This window comes from Salvelinus sp. IW2-2015, linkage group LG5, assembly GCF_002910315.2.
Source record: "Salvelinus sp. IW2-2015 linkage group LG5, ASM291031v2, whole genome shotgun sequence".
NCBI lineage: Eukaryota > Metazoa > Chordata > Actinopteri > Salmoniformes > Salmonidae > Salvelinus > Salvelinus sp. IW2-2015.
The window spans coordinates 33,991,312-34,012,934 of record NC_036844.1 but is presented as its reverse complement, the minus strand read 5'-3'; the positions used below and the strand labels follow the sequence as shown (position 1 = coordinate 34,012,934).

The 21,623-nt window shown below is 45.0% G+C and overlaps 1 long non-coding RNA gene and 1 pseudogene across 1 annotated transcript in view; both read left to right on the top strand.

Annotated features, from left to right (window-relative positions):
* LOC139027788 (uncharacterized) overlaps positions 1-21,623 on the top strand; it is a 331,562-nt gene that overhangs the window by 107,124 nt on the left and 202,815 nt on the right. The window lies entirely within an intron of this gene.
* The window catches only part of LOC112081090 (amyloid-beta A4 precursor protein-binding family B member 3-like), a 21,802-nt pseudogene continuing 1,040 nt past the window's right edge, over positions 862-21,623 (top strand).

Sequence of the window (21,623 nt, the reverse complement as noted above, 5' to 3'; positions counted from 1 at the left end):
GAGCTCTAGAATGATGGGAGTTTCCGACTTGGAATTTCGAGTTGGGTGACCATTCAAAAATATTTCTCAGTCGGAGCTAGTTTTTTTGAATAAGTTCCCAGTTGTCTTGAATACATTGAAGTCGGAAGTATGAGATTTCCCGAGTTCTCAGTTGTTTTGAACGCAGCATATGAGTCTAGAAACCTGCCTTTTCCCCTTGAAATAATGTGTAATGGCACGAGTCCAAAGCTATACGATATTACAGAGAACAAGTTAATTATCTCACATCATGAAATAGAGCTCCACAGTGGAGGTGTCATAGTACCCAATATTTTTCTCATAGGCGATTTTAGAAACACTTAAAATAAGGTCTGTGTTTCGTGTAGGCTTACCCCTGCAATTACGTTTTGATAATCATGCAAATCTCTCTTGGACAAGGTGACTTATCAATATATTAGTCTCTGTCTGATTCGAAAATGATAATTAGCACTAAAGTAGAAATGCAAAACTACAAATCTCACAAGCTCCTGCATGTCACCTCTAGCTGATGCCTTTGCTAACCGGTATTGTGTTAATTTTACAGAATTGTCTGTGAAGAACACATTCATATTTACAATGACGGCCTACTGCCTTGTTCAGGGGCAGAACAACAGATTTTTACCTTGTCAGCTCTGGGATTCGATCCAGCAACCTTTCAGTTACTGGCCCAACACTGACCACTAGGCTCCCTGCTGCCCGTTTAATCCAGAGATTCTTACCTTTACCTCGATTTGGCTATTTATGATAGCCACATTAGCAGCTAATTAGCAATTCATTTGTTGGGGGTAAATAGAGGCAAATATATTGATAAAAGTTACCTTGTCCTAAAGAGATTTACAAGGTTATCAAAATGTCATGCCAGGGTAAGTTTACATGAAACACAGCCCTTATTTTAAGTGTTTCTAAAATCGCCTATTTATTTTACCTTTATTTAACTAGGCAAGTCAGTTAAGAACTGGTGGGGAAATGATTGGAACCATTTTCCTGTTTGACCGCTAGGTTTTATGGGTATTATGACTCATACTGTGGTGCTCTATTCATGCTAATGTTGTGTTTTTGAGCTATCGCCCAATAGACTCCAATTGAAGGAGTGCGCTCCTTGTCTCAGAATCGTCCAGAATGCACCGCGCTACCCATTGACGACGCAAGGGCAACGTTCACAATGGAGTTTCCCATCTCCTCAAAAGTATCTCTGAGCGAACATAGAGCAGAGGAAGAATTCAGTTTGTCGTCAGGCAAACTTTGTATCGTCTGCATAGAACGATCGCGCGGCGCGCGCTCTCCCCTCATCATGTGCCATCAAGGGGTGCATGCTACGCGCGAGCTGGGAGGTGGTTGCCACGGCAACCCAAGTGGAGGTGAGAATCGGATGACGCAAGCAGACTGGACGATGACGGGCAGTGTGAGCCTTCAAGACGTGGATGCTGATTAAGGTGGACCATAGAAATAATGTAGGATGGAACTGTAGACCATGTGTAGCCAATGGCAGTCAAATGTTTTTCACTTTCCATATAAGCATGCTCAGTACAATTTTGTTGGCTATATGCAGCTAGGGAGTCTTTTTTTTGTTGATAATTCATCCATTCATCAAATTGTACTGGCCATAGAATGACATACAATCTCTCTGCCTTACGTTGCCCTGCCGAGCCAACCTACAATTTTTGCTCAGTTGATTTGTGGAGACTGGGATAACGATCACTTTACTGTCAGATTGATGGCCATCAATTTAATTACACTAAAACATTGCATCTAGGGAAATGAGACGTTTTAGAAAAGCTGCAGTAATTCCCTTTAAGGGATGCTGCTTGTAGAACACCTTTGCTACCAACACCTTAGCATAGAGAAGCACCCATTAGGAAAAATAAGATTTACAGTAGCTATTCCTGTATTCTGTCAAATGTAAATGTTGCTGGCATTGCTATAAAAAAGCGCTCTTAATATTGCCCTCCCAAATATATTTTTTTAAACAGTAGACCATGACAGATGCGGGTTCTTTGTGTGGGATAGATTTATGTCACTAATCTTCCTGAGACATCCCATTTACACAGAGAGGTGTGTGTATCCCATCTCAAATTGAATTAAATCCTATTACAGCTCCCTCGCTACACAGACACTTGATATAAGCTACACCAATCGCATTAACTGTTTGAGAAAGTGTGTTTGTTTTGGTTTCTGTATTATTGCCCTTTTATTGGCCTCCATATTCCTGTAGTAATGTATTTATTCTATATTCTAGAAAAGTATGATTTTGTGTCTGTTTGCTGGTGTGCACTTCACCCTTGTCCCTAAAGTACATTTTCTCTGCCTCCTGCCCAGCCGTCCTTAAGGCACAGAGAGAGAGAGAGAGAGAGCAGAGCCAGGGGACAATCGGAGAGGGGGGGAGAGAGAGAAAAAGCTAGAGTGTGTGTGAGAGAGGTAAGGGGTGGGGGGAAAGAGGAGGGGGAGTGGCAGAAGCTGCAGGCACCACTGAGCACAATATAGAAAGAGAGAGAGAGAGAAACGATAGGCGGCAGCAGTATAACAAACAGCATCCCTCCAGCACAGATAAAGAGATAGAGAGAGAGATCATCAAGACAGACAGAGAGATCATCAAGACAGATAGAGATCATCAAGACAGACAGAGAGAGATCATCAAGACAGAGAGAGATCATCAAGACAGAGAGAGAGTTCATCATTACAGAGAGAGATCATCGATGGAGAGAGATCATCAATACAGAGAGAGATCATAAAGACAGAGAGAGAGAGATATCATCAAAACAGAGAGGGAGATTTTCAAGACAGAGAGAGAGAGAGATCATCAAGACATTGAGAGATCATCAATACAGAGAGAAAGAGAGAGATTATCAATACCGACAGGGGGATCTTCAAGACAGAGATAAAGCTCTTCAAGACAGAGAGGGAGATCATCAAGACAGAGAGGGAGAAGGGATTATATTTTCATAGCTTTTACTCAGAGTGCTGGCCAGAGCTTGTACAGAGAGGAAGAGAGAGGAGAGAGTGACACAGACGGAGATAGAGAGTGGAGTGAAGATTTTAATCCTCTTGGCATGCGAGTGTGTCCCTGGCTGCTTGGAATGTGTTGCAGCTAACCCGGGGGCCAGGACGGAAGGAACAACTCTCACCATGCTGGGGAAGGATTACATGCTCGCCATCATCATAGTCAATTATGACGGTGAGTAGGCTACACACACACACACACACACACACACACCAACACACACACCACACACACACACACACACCACACACCACACACACACACACACACACACACACACACACACACACACACACACACACACACACACACACACACACAGACACACACTGTCCTGGGCTCCTCCAGACTTTTTTCTCTTAGCCCTCGTTCCTCAGAGGAAGTGGAGGAGAAGAGGAGGAGTGAGTTAATGTTAGTCTGTAGGTGTGAGCTGATTAAGGCCAGCCAGGCATTCTGTCCCACAAACACTGAAGAGTGATTCTTAGCGATACGTTTAACTCTGAAGAATGATCATGGAAATACAATGTTTATGAAGACTGAGTTAGATGATTGTGGGTTTGTTGAGAGGTCAGGTAGTGAACTATAGTGCCTCTGTTAGACAAAGAACATGTGGATCTATGAATGTTTTGTATTTAGCTTTGTATTAAAGATAGTAATGATGATGGTGGGCATTTCACTAGCAGTGATGCATCATATATGTATCAGTGATGTATGTTGCTTCTGAGAAGTTTCATATATCACAGTGTTACTAGCTGGTCTTGCTCAAAGCATTGGATCATAGAGAGAGATAATTCACAGTTTTCCCTTGCAATACCAAACGTCTGTCTAGTGAGTCCAGTCTGCAACGTGGTCCTTGAGGGCCTTCCTACATGAATTCACAGGATGGCTGCTTAAAATTCTGTGCATCCGTATGTTTGCCGCTGATCTTCATGTAATTCTTGGATTTTGTGATATTAAAATATATCATGCCATGATTTTGAAATGTGTTTGGAAGATTGTTTAGGTGAGTTTAGTCTCATTTTCTGTCCAACTTAGTGTCCCTCACCCTCCCCACACACAGTAAACAAATACCAGCCTAGAGATGTTATTTATAGAGGACAGGATGTGTTGTTCACCTGGGTGACTGTGTGGGTTGCCATGTGACTTGGTGTTGTCTTGGTAACTGTTGCCCTCCTGGTGTAAGGAGCGGCTGTCAGCTAGTATATTATTGGGAGTATTGGATAGGACAGTAGCCAGTCAGCACAGTGTTTTGTTGTTAGCACAAAGGAGAGTGGAGTCAATGGAGAGTCAATAATCAGTTTTCATGACTAAAACATCAATATTACATTTAATGATTTATTCTAAGGTATGTTATTATAGTAATGATGAATTAAATGTCAAATCCAAAACATATTGGTGAGCAACTGCATTGTTAATATCCTCTAGTAGGCTATAGAAGGCTTGTCCCTCTGATGTTAAACCTTTTTTGTTATTAACTTTTCCCTCATTCATAATAAAAAACACCACTGGTTCCTCAAATAAAGCATCTGTCTTAATAACTGGGTATGTCATTGCTCCCAAAATAACTCTCTTTGAAGAGGGGGAGGGAGAGAGGGAGAGTGGGGAGAGAGCGAGAAGGCGTCATACTTATGCTGGGCACGATAAACAGGGTCACGCTGTGTCAATACTAGGACAGGTTGTTAGAAAATAGTCTGCAACAGTAGCCTAATGTTAGTGTAGTATACACATCGTCCTGCTATTGTTCTGTGTAAGCAAGGGTTTTGGTGATGGATTATTTAACTGGTAAATCCAATGTAAAAACTTGGTATATTGTCGAGTCAAGGACATACACTTTATATGATGGAGAGTTTGGGTGTGTGTTCGTATATGTGTGTGTGTGACACTGTGTGTTGGAGGGGGTTAGGGTGTGGAATGGAGTACTGATAGAACCCTGTGGAACATAAAACTAGTCCCATATCTGTACAGTTTGTGCTTTAACCAACTTCATCTGACTTTCATTGTCATGCCATGTATGAGTTGGGTTGGTCCCTGATTCAGTGCTGAATCCCAGATTGATGTTGTGATTCAGTCTGACCCATAATCCCTCTGGCAGATAGAGCCTATCTCTGACCTTGCACAGACGCACAGCTGGGATTACTCTCTCTCTCTCTCCTCCAGATGTACCCCTCTCTCTTTCTCTCTCTCTCTCTCTCTGTCGCTCTCTCTCGCTGTCTCTCTCTCTCTCCTCAAGATGTACCTCTTTCTCTCTCTCTCTTTTTCTCTCTCACTGTCTCTCTCTCTCTCTCCTCCAGATGTACCTCTCTCTCTCTCCTCCAGATGTACCTCTCTCTCCTCCAGATGTACCTCTCTCTCTCTCTCCTCCAGATGTACCTCTCTCTCTCGCTCTGCAGTTTATCATATTACTGTTATTTATAGTCTCCGCTTAATTCTCTCTTTGCATAATGCAATTTCTTGTCTCTAGTCTACAGCAGGGTGTTTTCTTACACTGTTACAGTATAAACATATTCTGTTATTTTGATCTAATTTTAAGCACGCTCTCAGTTGAGGCTGCTGAGGGGTGGACGGCTCATAATCATTTCTGGAATGGAGTCAATGGAATGGTATCAACCACATCAGAGATGTGGTTTTCATATGTTTGATACCACTCCATTGACTCCATTTCATCCATTATTATGAGCCGTCCTCCCCTCAGCAGCCTCCACTGCTCTCGTTTATAAATCCCATTACCCCTCAATATTCCATTTGTTAAGCTGTCCCAGTCCGTCATTCCCCATTCGGTTGTGTAAGGGGTAGTTCTGGGCAGAGAGAAAGATGAGAGATACCCAACTGCAATCACTGCTTAATTACAGCTGTTCACAGCCTTGTGGGGAGCTCAGTCTTCATTGGCCATTTGGGAGTTATTTGGTAACAGGCTCAGTCCAAACGTGTGTTGAGAGACTCCAGTGTGTATCTGCATCTAGATTAGATAGGCCATGATTTATTTTGGTCACTGGTGTCATCAGTGACAATGACAAGGGGGTGAGGACCGTACTGTGCTCCTCCTCCATAAAGTCACTGCATCCTTACATCCACTAGTCTCAAAGGAGACTTGAGGTATTTGAACGAGGTCCACGAGTAAATAAAGCCTGCCAAAATTGATGAAGCAAGATACTTGGGAATACTTCTCAATTGCAGGCTGGCATCCATTACTGCACAGTAGGAAAGGCAATGCTGACAAAGCAATGGTTGACGGCGCATAGAGGACTAGCTAGTTTCTGCCGGTACCGGAAATATCAGTCACATTCATCCTCATGCATCAATCTAATGTACATGTACAGCTCACACAACAATATCACGTGAAATCTCTTTACCCCGTTTAGCTTATTTGATTAGCTGATTTAGAGAAGTAGTTGCTATAGGAACTGATCACGCATTGCAGACTCACTCTCTGGGACTCATCAATAATTCACTAACATCGTCTCTCTGTCTCTGTCTCTGTCTCTCTCAGTCTCCGTCTATGTCTCTGTTTCTCTCTCTCTCTCTCTCTCTCTCTCTCTCTCTCTCTCTCCCTCCGTCTCCTGAAAGTTCAAACTTTCCCTAGTGTGCATTCTGCTCTCTACTCCCAACACTAGAGGAAGAAATGCAAGTGTAGCTTCCCTTCTGTGTGATTGGAACATTAACCACCCTATCACCTTCCAGGACAGAGGCCTCAGTTCTACAATGTAGGTGGTAATGGAGGCTTCACTGACATCAGATAATTCAATATTTCGGTAGATCAAAAGCCATGATATATAGAGAAGATTATATACTAGGTGAAAGTAGCATGATAAGGGCATTACTTTAGAGATCACCATTTGAAATGGCCAACTGAAATGGCCAAGTATTACTCTCCTGTATCATTAGTGTTGAGAGAATACACCAATACTTCATGGACTTCATGGACTCCACTATTCAATAGAAAGCCCTCTGAGTAAGGAAAGCCATTACAGATCCATGCAAACAGTAAACAAGGGCTATTTTGTGTACTGTGTCAACATCGAAAAAAAGGTTTAATCAATACTATTCACTTACCATGGGAATTAAATGCACAGCACATTGAATCTGTTATTGGAAATTATTTTACAGTGGAGACTGGTTGAGAGCAGGGTACTGGGTGGAGGCCGGCTAGTGGTGACTGTTTAACAGTCTGATGGCCTGGAGATAGAAGCTGTTTCTCAGCCTTTGGAACAGAGTCTCCCATAGAGATGGAGCCATTGGAATAGAGTCTCTCATAGTCTCCCATAGAGATGGAGCCATTGGAATAGAGTCTCTCATAGTCTCCCATAGAGATGGAGCCATTGGAATAGAGTCTCTCATAGTCCCCATAGATGGAGCGCATTGGAATAGAGTCTCTCTAGTCTCCCATAGAGATGGAGCCATTGGAATAGAGTCTCTCATAGTCTCCCATAGATGGAGCCATTGGAATAGAGTCTCTCATAGTCTCCCATAGATGGAGCCATTGGAACAGAGTCTCTCATAGTCCCCATAGAGATGGAGCCATTGAATAGAGTCTCTCATAGTCTCCCATAGATGGGAGCCATTGGAGACAGTCGCTCCATAGCTCTCCCATAGGATGGAGCCATTGAACAGTCTTCTCATAGTCTCGGCATAGAGATGGAGCCATTGGAATAGAGTCTCTCATAGTCTCCCATAGATGGAGCCATTGGAACAGTCTCTCATAGTCTCCCATAGAGATGGAGCCATTTGGATAGAGTCTCTCATAGTCTCCCATAGAGATGGAGCCATTGGAATAGAGTCTCTCATAGTTCTCCCATAGAGATGAGAGCCTATTGGAATAGAGTCTCTCATAGTCCCATAGCGATGGAGCCATTGGAACAGTCTCATAGTCTCCCATAGAGATGGAGCCATTGGAATAGAGTCTCTCATAGTCTCCCATAGAGATGGAGCCATTGAATATAGGTCTCTCATAGTCTCCCATAGAGATGGAGCCATTGGAATAGAGTCTCTCATAGTCTCCCATAGCGATGGAGCCATTGAACAGTCTCTCATAGTCTCCCATAGAGATGGAGCCATTGGAACAGTCTCTCATAGTCTCCCATAGAGATGGAGCCATTGGAACAGTCTCTCATAGTCTCTCCATAGAGATGGAGCCATTGGAACAGTTCATAGTCTCCCATAGAGAGATGGAGCCATTGGAACAGTCTCTCATAGTCTCCCATAGAGATGGAGCCATTGGAACAGTCTCTCATAGTCTCCCATAGAGATGGAGCCATTGGAACAGTCTATAGTCTCCATAGAGATGGAGCCATGGAATAGAGTCTCTCATAGTCTCCATAGAGTGGAGCCATTGGAACAGTCTCTCATAGTCTCCTTAGAGATGGAGGCCATTGGAATAGAGCTTCTCATAGTCTCCCATAGATGGAGCCATGCGAACAGTCTCTCATAAGTCTCCCATAGAGATGGAGCCATTGGAACAGTCTCTCATAGTCTCCCATAGAGATGGAGCCATTGGAACAGTCTCTTTCATAGTCTCTCCATAGAAGCCCAATGTGGCGGTAAGGAACTCAGCGTAGCAGTAAGAACCCAATGTAGCAGTAAGAACTCAGCGTAGCAGTAAGAACATGTAGCAGTAGAACCAGCGTAGCATAAGTAGAACTCAGCGTAGCGAAGACCAGTGTAGGCAGTAAGAACTCACGGGCAGTAGAACCAGTGTAGCAGTAAGAACTCGCGTAGCAGTAGAACCGTCAGTGTAGCAGTAAGAACTCAGCGTAGCAGTAAGACTCAGCGTAGCAGTAAGAACCCAGTGTAGCAGTAAGACTCAGCGTAGAGTAAGAACCCAGTGTAGCAGTAAGACTAGTAGCGTAAGAACTCAGTGTAGCAGTAAGAACTCAGTGTAGCTGTAAGAACCAGTGTAGCAGTAAGAACTCAGTGTAGCAGTAAGAACTCAGCGTAGCAGTAAGAACCCAGTGTAGCAGTAAGAACTCAGCGTAGCAGTAAGACCAGCGTAGCAGTAAGAATCAGCGTAGTAGTAAGAACACGCGTAGCAGTAAGAACTCAGTAGCAAGTAACAACCAGCGTACAGTAACTCAGGTAGCAGTAAGAACCAGTGACAGTAAGAACTCAGCGTAGCAGTAAGAACCCATGTAGCAGTAAGAACTCAGCGTAGCAGTAAAGACCAGCGTAGCAGTAAGAACCCAATTAGCAGTAAGACTCAGCGTAGCAGTAAGAACCCAGCGTAGCAGTTAAGAACTCACGAGAAACTAAGCTAGTAAGAACCCAGTGTAGCAGTAAGAACCAGCGTAGCAGTAAGAACTCAGCGTAGCAGTAGAACCAGCGTAGCTGTAAGAACTCAGCGTAGCATGTAAGAACTCAGCGTAGCAGTAAGAACCCGCAGCGTAGCAGTACGACGCGTAGCTGTAAGAACTCAGCGTAGCAGTAAGAATCAGCGTAGCTGTAGAACTCAGCGTAGCAGTAAGACTCGCGCAGTAAGACAGCTAGCTAGATCAGCTAGCGTAAGAACTCAGCGTAGCTGTAAGAACTCAGCGTAGGCTGTAAGACCAGCGTAGCAGCCAGAACTATCTCCCCTGGCATCAGGGATTAGGACTAGGCTCAATCACACAGACTCAGGATTAGCTAGGCTATATCACACACTCAGGATTAGGACTAGGCTACATCACACAGACTCAGGATTGGGACTAGGCTACATCACACACTCATGATTAGGACTAGGCTACATCACACAGACTCAGGATTGGGACTAGGCTACATCACACACTCAGGATTAGGACTAGGCTACATCACACAGACTCAGGATTAGGACTAGGCTACATCACACACTCATGATTAGGACTAGGCTACATCACACAAACTCAGGATTGGGACTAGGCTACATCATACACTCATGATTAGACTAGGCTACATCACACAGACTCAGGATTAGGACTAGGCACTACATGCCATAACACTCAGGTTTAGGACTAGGCTACATCACACACTCAGGATTGAGGACTAGGCTCACATCACCCAGACTCAGGATTAGGACTAGGCTCTACATCACACAGACTCAGGTTGAGGACTAGGCTTACATACAACAGTCAGATTGCACTAGCACGATCCCAGAGCCATTGTTCTGATCTCAAGGAGCAGAATTGGGAGGCAAGGCTATATACAGCCTCAGCCATTGTGATATACAGTAATGGTTGGTGACAAGTATACTTGGTACAATAGTAACTACTGGATTGTAATGTACAATTATATTTTAAAGCAGAAAATATCCATTCCTTTAGAACTGTCATGCACTACTATGTCTACTGATGCTAGTTCTTAGAATCCCTCCCTGTATGACTCATTGGTAATAACATGGGAGAGGCAGGCTAAGATGGGAGAACTCTGGGAGAAGACTGACTAAGATGGGAGAATTATGTGGGAGAAGCAGGCTAAGATGGGAGAACTCTGTGGGAGAAGACTGACTAAGATGGGAGAACTCTGTGGGAGAAGGCAGGCTAAGATGGGAGACTTGTGGGAGAAGACTGGACTAAGATGGGAGATCTGTGGGAGAAGGCGGGCTACATTAGGAGAACTCTGTGGGAGAAGGCTGGCTAAGATGGGAGAACTCTGTGGGAGAGACTGACTAAGATGGGAGAATTCTGTGGGAGAAGGCGGGCTACATTAGGAGAACTCTGTGGGAGAAGGCTGGCTAAGATGGGAGAACTCTGTGGGAGAAGGCTGGCTAAGATGGGAGAACTCTGTGGGAGAAGGCTGGCTAAGATGGAGAACTCTGTGGGAGAAGGCTGGCTAAGATGGGAAGAACTCTGTGGGAGAAGGCAGGCTACTTTAGAGAGAACTCTGTGGGAGAAGGCTGGCTAAGATGGCAGAACTCTGTGGGAGAAGGCAGGCTACTTTAGGAGAACTCTGTGGGACAAGGCTGGCTAGATGGCAGAACTCTGTGGGAGAAGGCGGGCTAAGATGGCAGATCTGTGGGAGAAGGCAGGCTACTTTAGGAGAACTCTGTGGGACAAGGCTGGCTAAGATGGGAGAACTCTGGGAGAAGATGGCTAAGATGGGAGAACTCTGGAGAAGGCAGACTACATTAAGAACTCTGTCGGAGAAGGCAGGCGAAGATGGGAGAATTCTGTGGGAGAAGGCTGGCTAAGATGGCAGAACTCTGTGGGAGAAGGCAGGCTAAGATGGCAGAACTCTGTGGGAGAAGGCAGGCTAAGATGGCAGAACTCTGTGGGAGAAGGCAGGCTAAGATGGCAGAACTCTGTGGGAGAAGGCAGGCTAAGATGGCAGAACTCTGTGGGAGAAGGCAGACGAAGATGGGAGAATTGTGTGGGAGAAGGCAGGCTAAAATAGGAGAACTCTGTGGGAGAAGGCAGACTAAGATGGGAGAGAGAACTCTTTGGGGAGAAGCAGACTAGATGGGAGAAGATGGGAGAACTCTGTGGGAGAAGGCAGGCTAAAATAGGAGAACTCTGTGGGAGAAGGCAGACTAAGATGGGAGAACTCTGTGGGAGAAGGCAGACTAAGATGGGAGAACTCTGTGGGAGAAGGCAGGCTAAGGTGGGAGAATTCTGTGCCAAATTGTCTCCTCTTGTCTCCTCCATGTTCTCAGGGCTGAGATGAATTATAATTATGCACACAGCTTCATCATCCCCCGAAGATGCTGCACTGACTGACCCATCAATCAGCCGGTGAAAATTGCTGAATAGTGGTGTCATCCAGAGGCTGGTCCAGTCCTTAGCCCCATGCCCAGGAGGCCCGCCTGCCTACCTGCCTGCCTATAAACCCCCCTATAAAGCCTGGAGAGTTCTGCCTCTCATCTTTCTCTAACACTGTTGTCTCATTGATTTTCTCTCCCTGTAACAGGGTTCAGCTGATCTGTTCCTGGGTCTAATCTTCTCATGCTGTCTATCCCAGGGATGCGTGGTGTTGTTTTTCATTGTCAGACACAAGGGTGACCAGGGTTAAACAGCGAGATGAATGTGGATGACATGTACAAGGCATGAAATCATGTAAAATTAGCAATAAATGACGGACCAGACTTAAAGAAAAACTGGCATAAATGGTTTTTGCATGATTGATTTAGCCTCTCTTTGATTTAGCCTCTCTTTGATTTAGCCTCTCTTTGATTTAGCCTCTCTTTGATTTAGCACCTATTTGATTTAGCCTCTATTTGATTTAGCCTCTATTTGATTTAGCCTCTATTTGGTTTAGCACCTATTTATTTGAGCATCTATTTGATTTAGACTCCTTGATTTAGCCTCTATTTGGTTTAGCTCTTCTTTCTCTCTCGTTCCGTGATAACAGCGAGAAAACTGTGGCATGCTGCTGAGAGGGAAACACCCGTGCCCAGGCAACCCTGTCCCAAATGACACACTATTCCCTATGTAGTTCCTGGTCAAAAGTAGTGCACTACATAGGGAATAGTGTTCCATTTAGGATGCAGTCCTTGTGTCACTTCTGACCCACTTCTCGCGTTCTCGCTTTTTTTGTTGTTGTTGTTCACCACTCCATTCACCCAGCTCTCATTCGAGCGAAGCACATTGAGTTAATGGCAGAATTAGTCCAAACTATATTGAAGTGTCCAAAGAAATCACTCTTCGTCTGCTGAGCATAAGGTCTTTTTCTCTCCCATCACGTCTTTTAATTTAGTCTTTATGTCTCTACTCCTCTCTGCACATTTTAAATAATTGATCTCCTGATTTACATATTAATTTGCCCTTTCAAACACAAATCTGTCCCATCGCATATTCAGTGTTAGGGGAAAACAAAGGAGCCGAGCCTCAGACACTAGTTTTGCCAGCCAGCCCTGTGTGATGCAGAGGGACTGTTCTGAATTCTATTCTGGTAATTGGTAGATTTATCATGTGGCCAGAGGATCTCACACGCCCTGCTGTGCTCTCCTCTGCCAGTCACGTGTAGCAGGGCCGTGAGAGCAAGGCCAGCCGTGGGGCTTACATAGGCTTTAGATTGGGTGAGGCTACTGCTAGATGCCAATGGGATGCAGCCCCCTGTGTACGATGGACCTCAAAGAGCTATGTTTATGCTAGAGCCAGCCGCCATTATGAACATAATGAAATATTGACCTGACACTACTGTTACATTTTGACACCAAAATGCACTGTAATATTGTCCATGACTACTTCTTCATTAAGATGACTTACTGTCACCTGTCATCATCGTGCTTCCTGCCTGTTCTGTGTTCTTCAGACAACATTTGGAACGACCCAAGCCTTGACTTGGACTCTGACCTACCGTCAGGGTGGCGCACCATCCGGGACAGCACCGGCACCTATTACTGGCACGTGGCCACTGGCGCCACCCAATGGCAGCACCCGTCCTACAGCACCGAGGAGGACCAGAACTCCATCAATGGCATCACTGCCGCGGACATCAAGGTTAGGGCTTCAACTTCTAAATAAAGTTCAGTCTCACCGTTTGACTTTGTGTCCTTTATTCTGAATGTGGTGCCATCAGAGAGGAAGGATCACACCTCTAATAATGTCTCTTGTTCTCTTTTCCAGAGCCTGGAGGCTGGGGGCAGACGTGAATCAAGGGCAAGGCTGACAGAGAGCCCATTGGCCTCCATAAATGACAGGTAGTCTTTCAAAATCCTCTGCAGACCCAAACCAACACTCATTCACCTGCGCAAGCCCTGTAGCCTTGTTCCTGGATTATGCTACCCACGGTGGAGTAATGAGTACATTTCAGTTGTGTGATGAAGGTTATTCTACAAGGTGACTGGGTTGACTACATTTCAGTTGTGTGATGAAGGTTATTCTACTAGGTGAATGTGTTGATGATGTAATCAAATGAGAGGGTTAGAGTGTTGGATGTACTCTCTCTCTCTCTTAATCTCTTCGATGGCTCCATGGCTCATGATGGCTTCACTGGCCTGGAAATGTGGCAGATCACATATCCCTATGCCTCCTGGAATACTTCCCCCACTATTCCATTCTCTGTGTTCTGATCAGAGGCCTGTCATATTTGTCCCCAGGCTGATAAAGTCAGGAATAGATAAGTCCTCTGAGATTTAGGCCCTAGTTCAGCACCACACTACATCATATCATTATTACAGTTCAGCCATTGTACCATGATCTGAATACATACAAGCGATTAGGGAAAATACTGTTTGATGTAGTTCCTGGGGATGAGTCTTAACCATCTGTGGCACGTCTGTGTTCTTAGGTTTCTTTAGCGTAGATGGGTTGGCTGACAAGATCACAAATGCTGCATGCGCATCGATGTGGCCGGAAGCCGTGCTTTGTTATGATTCTGAATGGTCATATCGCTAGCGACAATGAAAGGAGCAGCCTTGTGGGGAATCGTAGGTGGCTCGTTTCAGCTTGTATATTTTTATTGATACCATGTTTTGAGGTGTTTTGACTGATGTCATGTCTATGCTAATATGGCTAAAATTCGCTAGCTAGCTGTAACGATGTATTTGAGAGACAACAAGTGCTCATTGTGCAAATGTATTTATGTTTTCAATAAACATTGGAGACTAAATCTAGTTTACACGTTGTCAACATTCTAAGCCCACCCCGTCTGTTCTGCCCCATAGTTGCGCACGCCTCATTTTTGTTGCTAAACAACCAACCCGTCTATACAGCAAGGTCAAACCTGTTAGGTCAAATGCATCTTAGATCACCTTGATGGTTGTTCATAGGTTCTTTAATATTATGTATAGCTACCTTGCCTTTACCAAAAGCACTTAACAATTAAATTATCTGGAGTTATTTTATTTTAGCAGCCCCTTGAGGGGCCCTGTGTCCTGTGTGACGTGTAGAGGTTAATGAGCCAACCAATAAACACAGTCCCTGCTGCAGTGGTTATGTGTTGAATCAGGATGCATTTGACACAGGGGAGCTTAATGTTCTGTATGGACAGAGATTGTGGAGAATAGTGAAACTCAGTTCACTGAGCGTAGCATCAAGAAATGCATAGGTCTAATAATGGACACTATCTTATCCTGCTCTGCTTCACCAAAGAGTTTAATGGACAGAGAGGGAGAGTCTTGGGCCCCTGGTTGCAGGAATAGCAGCCTCTTGGAATTGTCTCCAGTCAACTGTATCAGAGAGGTAAATGTCTAACAACCTCCTCTGAGTCAGCCAGCGTGAGGGGATCAGAACAGCTCTCTGTTTATTTTTGATCATCCATGACCCACTCAACAGCTGTTTCCCCATCAAGAGCAGACAGGCAGGCAGCATCAAACAGAAAGGAAGGGCTTTACTTTCAAAGTCAAACACAAACAAACAGATGAACAAAGAACTAGATTATAACATCATATAATACGCCATACCGAACAGCATCTTACAGGGAAGCAGGTAGGGATGCAGAAAAGGCAACAGCGTAATTTGTGCTGTCATGGTAGTAATCCTTCATGTCATTTGACTGTTCTGCTGATCTCCCACAGGGTTTCCTGGCAGGACGATTATTTCTGCACCAACATGGATCCTGACTCCAAGGTAGAGTGGACTTTGATGTTGTCCAAACCATAGAAATACAGTATAATCCTTAGAACGGGCCTTCACATTTGAGACAAGCCTGTTCTATAGATTACATTTCTATGGTCCAAATCCCTCTTCTTCTGACCAATAACATCCATACCCAAGACCAATTTTTGGGGGGTAAACACTTCTGTGCTCCTCCAGAGAATACCAATCTATTTTAGCTGATTTTTAACTCTTAACACTACTTTCCATCATTTATTATTCAAGGGTAAAAAGGGACCACATTTATAATGTTAGCATTGATCAATATAGTTTTGTTGTTGTTCAGACTAGGCAGCTCTTAGAGGAATTCATATACCATGTCCGCTAAAAAGATTTGAGAGTCATCTCTGGAGTCAGGCAGGAGCAGTATTGATGGACTGTAGATACAGTAAATACATTATATAGAGGCATCATGTTGATATACTGTAGATACTGAACATTATTATCTAGTCTGAATCATGTTGATATACTGTAGATACTGAACATTATTATCTAGTCTGAATCATGTTGATATACTGTAGATACTGAACACACTGTACATTATTATCTAGTTTGAATAGTCTCTGCTTATTCCCTGCTCTCTGCCTCCTCCCCACCTCTACCCTCCACTCCTCTCCCTCCTGGGTCTGTTGGCATGGTGTGGTGTGCTGGCATGGTGTGGTTGTGCTGGCATGGTGTGGTTCTGTTGGTGTGGTGTGGTTGTGTTGGCATGGTGTGGTTCTGTTGGTATGGTGTGGTGTGCTGGCATGGTGTGGTTGTGTTGGTATGGTGTGGTGTGCTGGCATGGTGTGGTTCTGTTGGTATGGTGTGGTGTGCTGGCATGGTGTGGTTGTGTTGGCATGGTGTGGTTGTGTTGGTGTGCTGTGGTTGTGCTTCTGTTGGCAATGAAATGTGCTGTTGGGATGTGGTTGTGTTGGATGGTGTACTGTGGTTGTGTTGGCATGGTGTTGTGTTGGTGTGGTTGTGTTGGCATGGTGTGGTTGTGTTGGCATGGTGTGCTGTGGTTGTGCTTCTGTTGGCGTGATGTGGTTGTGTTGGCATGGTGTGCTGTGGTTGTGTTGGTATGGTGTGGTTGTGCTGGCATGGTGTGGTTGTGTTGGCATGGTGTGGTTGTGTTGGTATGGTGTGGTTGTGCTGGCATGGTGTGGTGTGGTTGGCATGGTGTGGTTGTGTTGGCATGGTGTGGTGTGGTTGTGTTGGCATGGTGTGGTTGTGTTGGTGTGGTTGTGCTGGCATGGTGTGGTGTGGTGTGGTTGTGCTGGCATGGTGTGGTTGTGTTGGCATGGTGTGGTTCTGTTGGTATGGTGTGGTTGTGCTGGCAATGGTGTGGTTGTGTTGGCATGGTGTGGTGTGGTTGTGTTGGCATGGTGTGGTTGTGTTGGTGTGGTGTGATGTGGTTGTGTTGGTCAGTGTTTTGCAGTGCGCTCCCTGGGCTGGGTGGAGATCCAGAGGAGGAGCTGATCCCGGGGAAGAGCAGTCTGGCTGTCAATAACTGCATCCAGCAGCTGTCCAGCAGCAAGGCAGAGGGCCGCGATGAACACTGGGCGCCTGGGGAGAGGTGAGGGGGGGGTTGAGAGAGTCTTCTCTGTCTTCTCTCCCTGTCCTCTCTGTCCTCTTTCATCTCTGTCTTCTCTGTCTCCTCCCTGTCCTCCCTGTCCTCCCTGTCCTCCCTGTCCTCTCCTGTCCTCCCTGTTCCTCCCTGTCTCTCTCTGTCCTCCCTGTCTCTCCTGTCTGCTCTGTCTCTCTGTCCTGCTTGTTCTCCCTGTCTTCTCTCCCTGTCCTCTCTGTCCTCCCTTTCCTCTCTGTCTTCTCTGTCCTCCCTGTCCTCTCTGTCCTCTCTGTTCTCCCTGTCTTCTCTCTCATCTCTCCCTGTCCTCTCTCCCTGTCCTCTCCCAGGGCCAGGACATGATGATGGTTCTGAAGAAGGATACCCTCAGCCTGATGGACCCAGTGGACCGCAGCCTTCTCCACTGCCAGCCTATCATTGACATCCGCGTGTGGGGCGTGGGCTGCAACAACGGCAGGTGGGCCAACCTGGGAAACGTATTGGGAAATACTCCCCAGTCCTCTCTCCTTCTCTTTTTGTTATGGTCAGTGTTGATACCTGAAGTTACATGTTGAAATACGGTATAATATGGTGAACCAACTAAGCACAATGCTCTTGGGTTGATGGTCAGGGAAGACTATTTAAAGTTTTTGTTATTGTTTATACTTGATGACATGGAAATATTCCATTGAGTGAAGAAAGTAAACCATTTATAAAAGAGTGTTTTTATATGGGCTATACAGCCTTGGGTTTGGTTGGTAATTCAGCGTAGCAGACATGTCAGGTCTATTGTAGTACACTGGGAGTTGAGTGCATCTGAGGGCAGTTATATTTGGCTCTGTTCTTGCTGGAGAAAATTCAGGCATTGACCTGTTGGCAGTGTCAGTGGTACTACGTCTCAGACGCCGGCTGAGTAGAATAGAATAGCCCTGAGGAAGAGACGTGACAAGGGTAGAGAATTAGAATTAGTTATTTTTTTTATTTTTTATTTAACCTTTATTTAACTAAGCAAGTCAGTTAAGAACAAATTCATATTTACAATGACGGCCTACCCAGACGACGCTGGGCCAATTGTGCGCCGCCCTATGGGACTCCCAATCACGGCCAGATGTGATACAGCCTGGATACAGAAGGACTGAAACTAGTGAAAATAACTCAGTACAGCAGTGCCCAATTGTTACTGACAGTAGGCTATGTTGTATGAGGATCATAGTTATGAAGCAATACAACCATTTTGTCTCCTAGTTAAGGTAGTTGTAATAATTAACTTTCTTTCTTTTTTAAATGCCACTCATGAAAACAGAGACAGGTAATCACTCTTTTCTTGGTCAACTAATTTTCTGTTGACATGCCATGTGTGACTTTGCCAGCTTGCATCAGGGTCTCAAGAAAAAAGCTCAGTGCTCCAGTAGGTCCGGCGTACTTTCTGTAGTCATGCTGTGTATTATTGCCTCATCAATAATGTAACATGCTTCTGCCAACATGTTTCTCATGCACGTTCAAAGAAACCCGTCTATTTCTTTCTCCATTTCTATCCACCGTTATTTCTTATGCAGTGTATGTACCAAGCAGTTCTGTCCTTGTCTCACAACAAATGCCCACCCAGCCTCATCTCAGACTGTTTTCTTGCCCTATTCCCATACTGCTGATGATTGAGCTAAAATGTGAGAATCATAATGGACTATCTTCCTGAGGTAAATTCTGCTCAAACTCCATAATGATTGCATTCCTCTGAGAGCTGAGTGGAGGATGCATCAATGTGTAAATTCATGTAACAGACTTTTCTACAACAGTTGGATGGGCCTTTGTGAAGATAAATGGACAAGGAGAGCTTGCTGGGTCATGTCCAAATGATCAGCTCCCCCCGTGCCTTAGCCAAGTCTCCTTCCTTTCTGCTGTGCCAACCAGGGTCGAGCTGCAAGGTCGCATCTGCCACTAAGACAAATTACCTCCATTTACACCTGGCTTTACTGTATTACACCTCAACAAAAGACATGGCTTATTGTCATAAAACAACTCCCGTTCCACTGTGGATGGAATACAGAATATTGTACGCACACACAAACACACACACACAAACATCTTACCGTTTGTGGACCCACCGCTGATGCCAAAGGGAAGCTCATCTGTTATTCCCTCTGACTCCAGTGTTTTCCCTCAATATTTGAGTTCCTTTCCCAGGCATCAGCACATTCTGGTGTGCCAGAGCTGTGGCCTACATAACAGCACTGTTGCTCCTGATCGTTTTAAGTGGGGAAACCCACTGAGGATGTTACAGAGACAATAGAGAGAATTACACCTCGGCAACAATCACCGAGCCATTTCCCATTTAGCAACTGCACATTGGACACAGAACAGTTCTTCATTTACTAACTACGTGTCAGAGAGTTTACAGTACAATGTCAGTTGGGTGCTTTTGCTCTGATATGTGATTACAGGATCATGACTCTTTAGTCCCTTTCTGATATGAGAACTTGGTGACAGAGCAATACATTCCCTGTCCATGTTGCTTAACGTGCTGAGAACAATGTCTGTCCATATGGATCCTTGGTATTTATAGACCTCTGATATCTGACACTGCCTGGTCCTGTCAGCTCCTGAGGGACGCTGCCTGAGGTCACCCCCCCCCCCCCCCCCCCTCTTCTAAAATATGAGCCAGAGTAACTGATAGTATCAATGTTAAAAATAGTCTGTGTTGTCTGTCTTCAGTGCTCAGTTGCTTAGTAGTCGTTTGATGATTGTGCGCTTGATCAAACTAACTGATGATATTTGCTGATGCACCGCTAGCTTTAGTTCAGTGTGCTAACACAGTGATGTAGGACCAGTGCAGAAGATGTGTATTCAATATGGCTTTCAATTCCTTTCCATTCTCAGTCATACTAATGGAATGATATTGTTATACATACAGTACCAGATCACCAGGTGAAGCAGGGAGTCAGCTTTCCCTCCACAACCCAGACCTATAGATAGTGCCTGTACTCTGTGTTAATCTATGCTGTTGTGTTCTGTTCCTTTCCAGAGATTTTGCCTTCGTGGCCAGCGACAAAGACACCTCTATGCTGAAGTGCCATGTGTTTCGCTGTAACGCCCCAGCAAAAACCATCGCCACGGCTTTGCACAAAATGTGCTCAAAGGTAACCACAGAGTGAAGCATAGGAAGTGGTTTAACACCCCTTTAGTCCACCGTAGTAGTTTAGGTTCATTCTAGAGTGAGCCAGTGTGAATGCTGTGTCTGTGTGTATGTGTCCAGATCATGGCAGAGAAGACCACTAGAAGCCCATCTATGGCCCGCTCCCTCACCATGGCGACCATCTCCCCTGAGGACCTGCCACGCCAAGGTACAGTAGGTCACAGAGACCTTCAGTTACAGTCTGTAGTGGTTTTCTCAATGTCCAGTTTATACAAGTTATCAACTCCATAATATTGTAAATCATATGACTTTTTAATTCTTATTTTTTTACTGCAGTGGACTTCCTGGATGCAATGAGGCAGAGGGTGCAGAAGTTTGAGGTGCAGTACATCGGAAACCTGCCCGTCTCCAGGGCAATGGGTACTGTATTCTAATCTAGTCTATTATTAAACTGGCAAAATACCATCACATTTTTCATCTATTGATTTATTAAACTAGCTCAAAGAAGAGAGACAATCTTCTCCTTCCTATAACAACCTTGAGACTCAACAGGGGAACACAAGATCTGTGATGTCTCATCAACAGATATAGAGGATTAGACAGCAGCCAGGACTCACAGGCATGTTTGAAATTGGGTCTGGATCATTTAAGAGACAGAGGACATCATCTCATTATTATCAGCAAATGCACCGAGTCACGTTGTGATTGTGAAGCTAGCTGCTAGCGCCCGTTAGCTAGCGCTCAGGGTCACTGTGTCAGTTGGCAGTCCCTAGGCGAGGTACTGTATTCACCACAAGCTCCAAAACGGTAGCATCCATCAAGGTGCCCTGCCTGCCTCCTGTTAGCCGGACCAGCTGACTGACCGACATAGAGCCGGTTCCAGATGCTTTATGTCTGGGTTATTATGGTCCACTGAGGTGTTCTTAGTAGTGATGACAAGCCATTTGTCCTCATTTGAGATCACACACCTTTGCTGATCAGCCTATATTTTAACAATCACTAGAAGTTAGGCAAGGAAATCAGTTTGGTACAACGGAAAAGTCCTTGAAACTCTGAGCATGTTCTCTCACAACAGAAAAGAGCAGAGAATACCACTAGAAGCCCATCTATGGTTTTACCTCGCTTTTGGAGGTCACTGTGGCTGTGTTGTTTCTGAAGCAGCTGTATTAAGGTCCTCTATGTGGGATCCTCTGGCAGGTATGGAGGTGCTGAACCGGGCCATAGAGAGCATCATGAACACCTCAGACAGTGACGATTGGGAGCCCATCGTCATCCACATCTCTGACACTGTCCTGTCACTCTGGAAAGGAGAGGTGAGGAGGAGAAATCAGGAAACCTGTAAACACCGGTGGTCAGACCAACCAATGAAATTAATACATTTCTCTGGCTATCTGTTGTTTCTCTCACTTTTTTAAAACCTTTGTCTCTCTCTCTCTCTCTCTCTCTCTCTCTCTC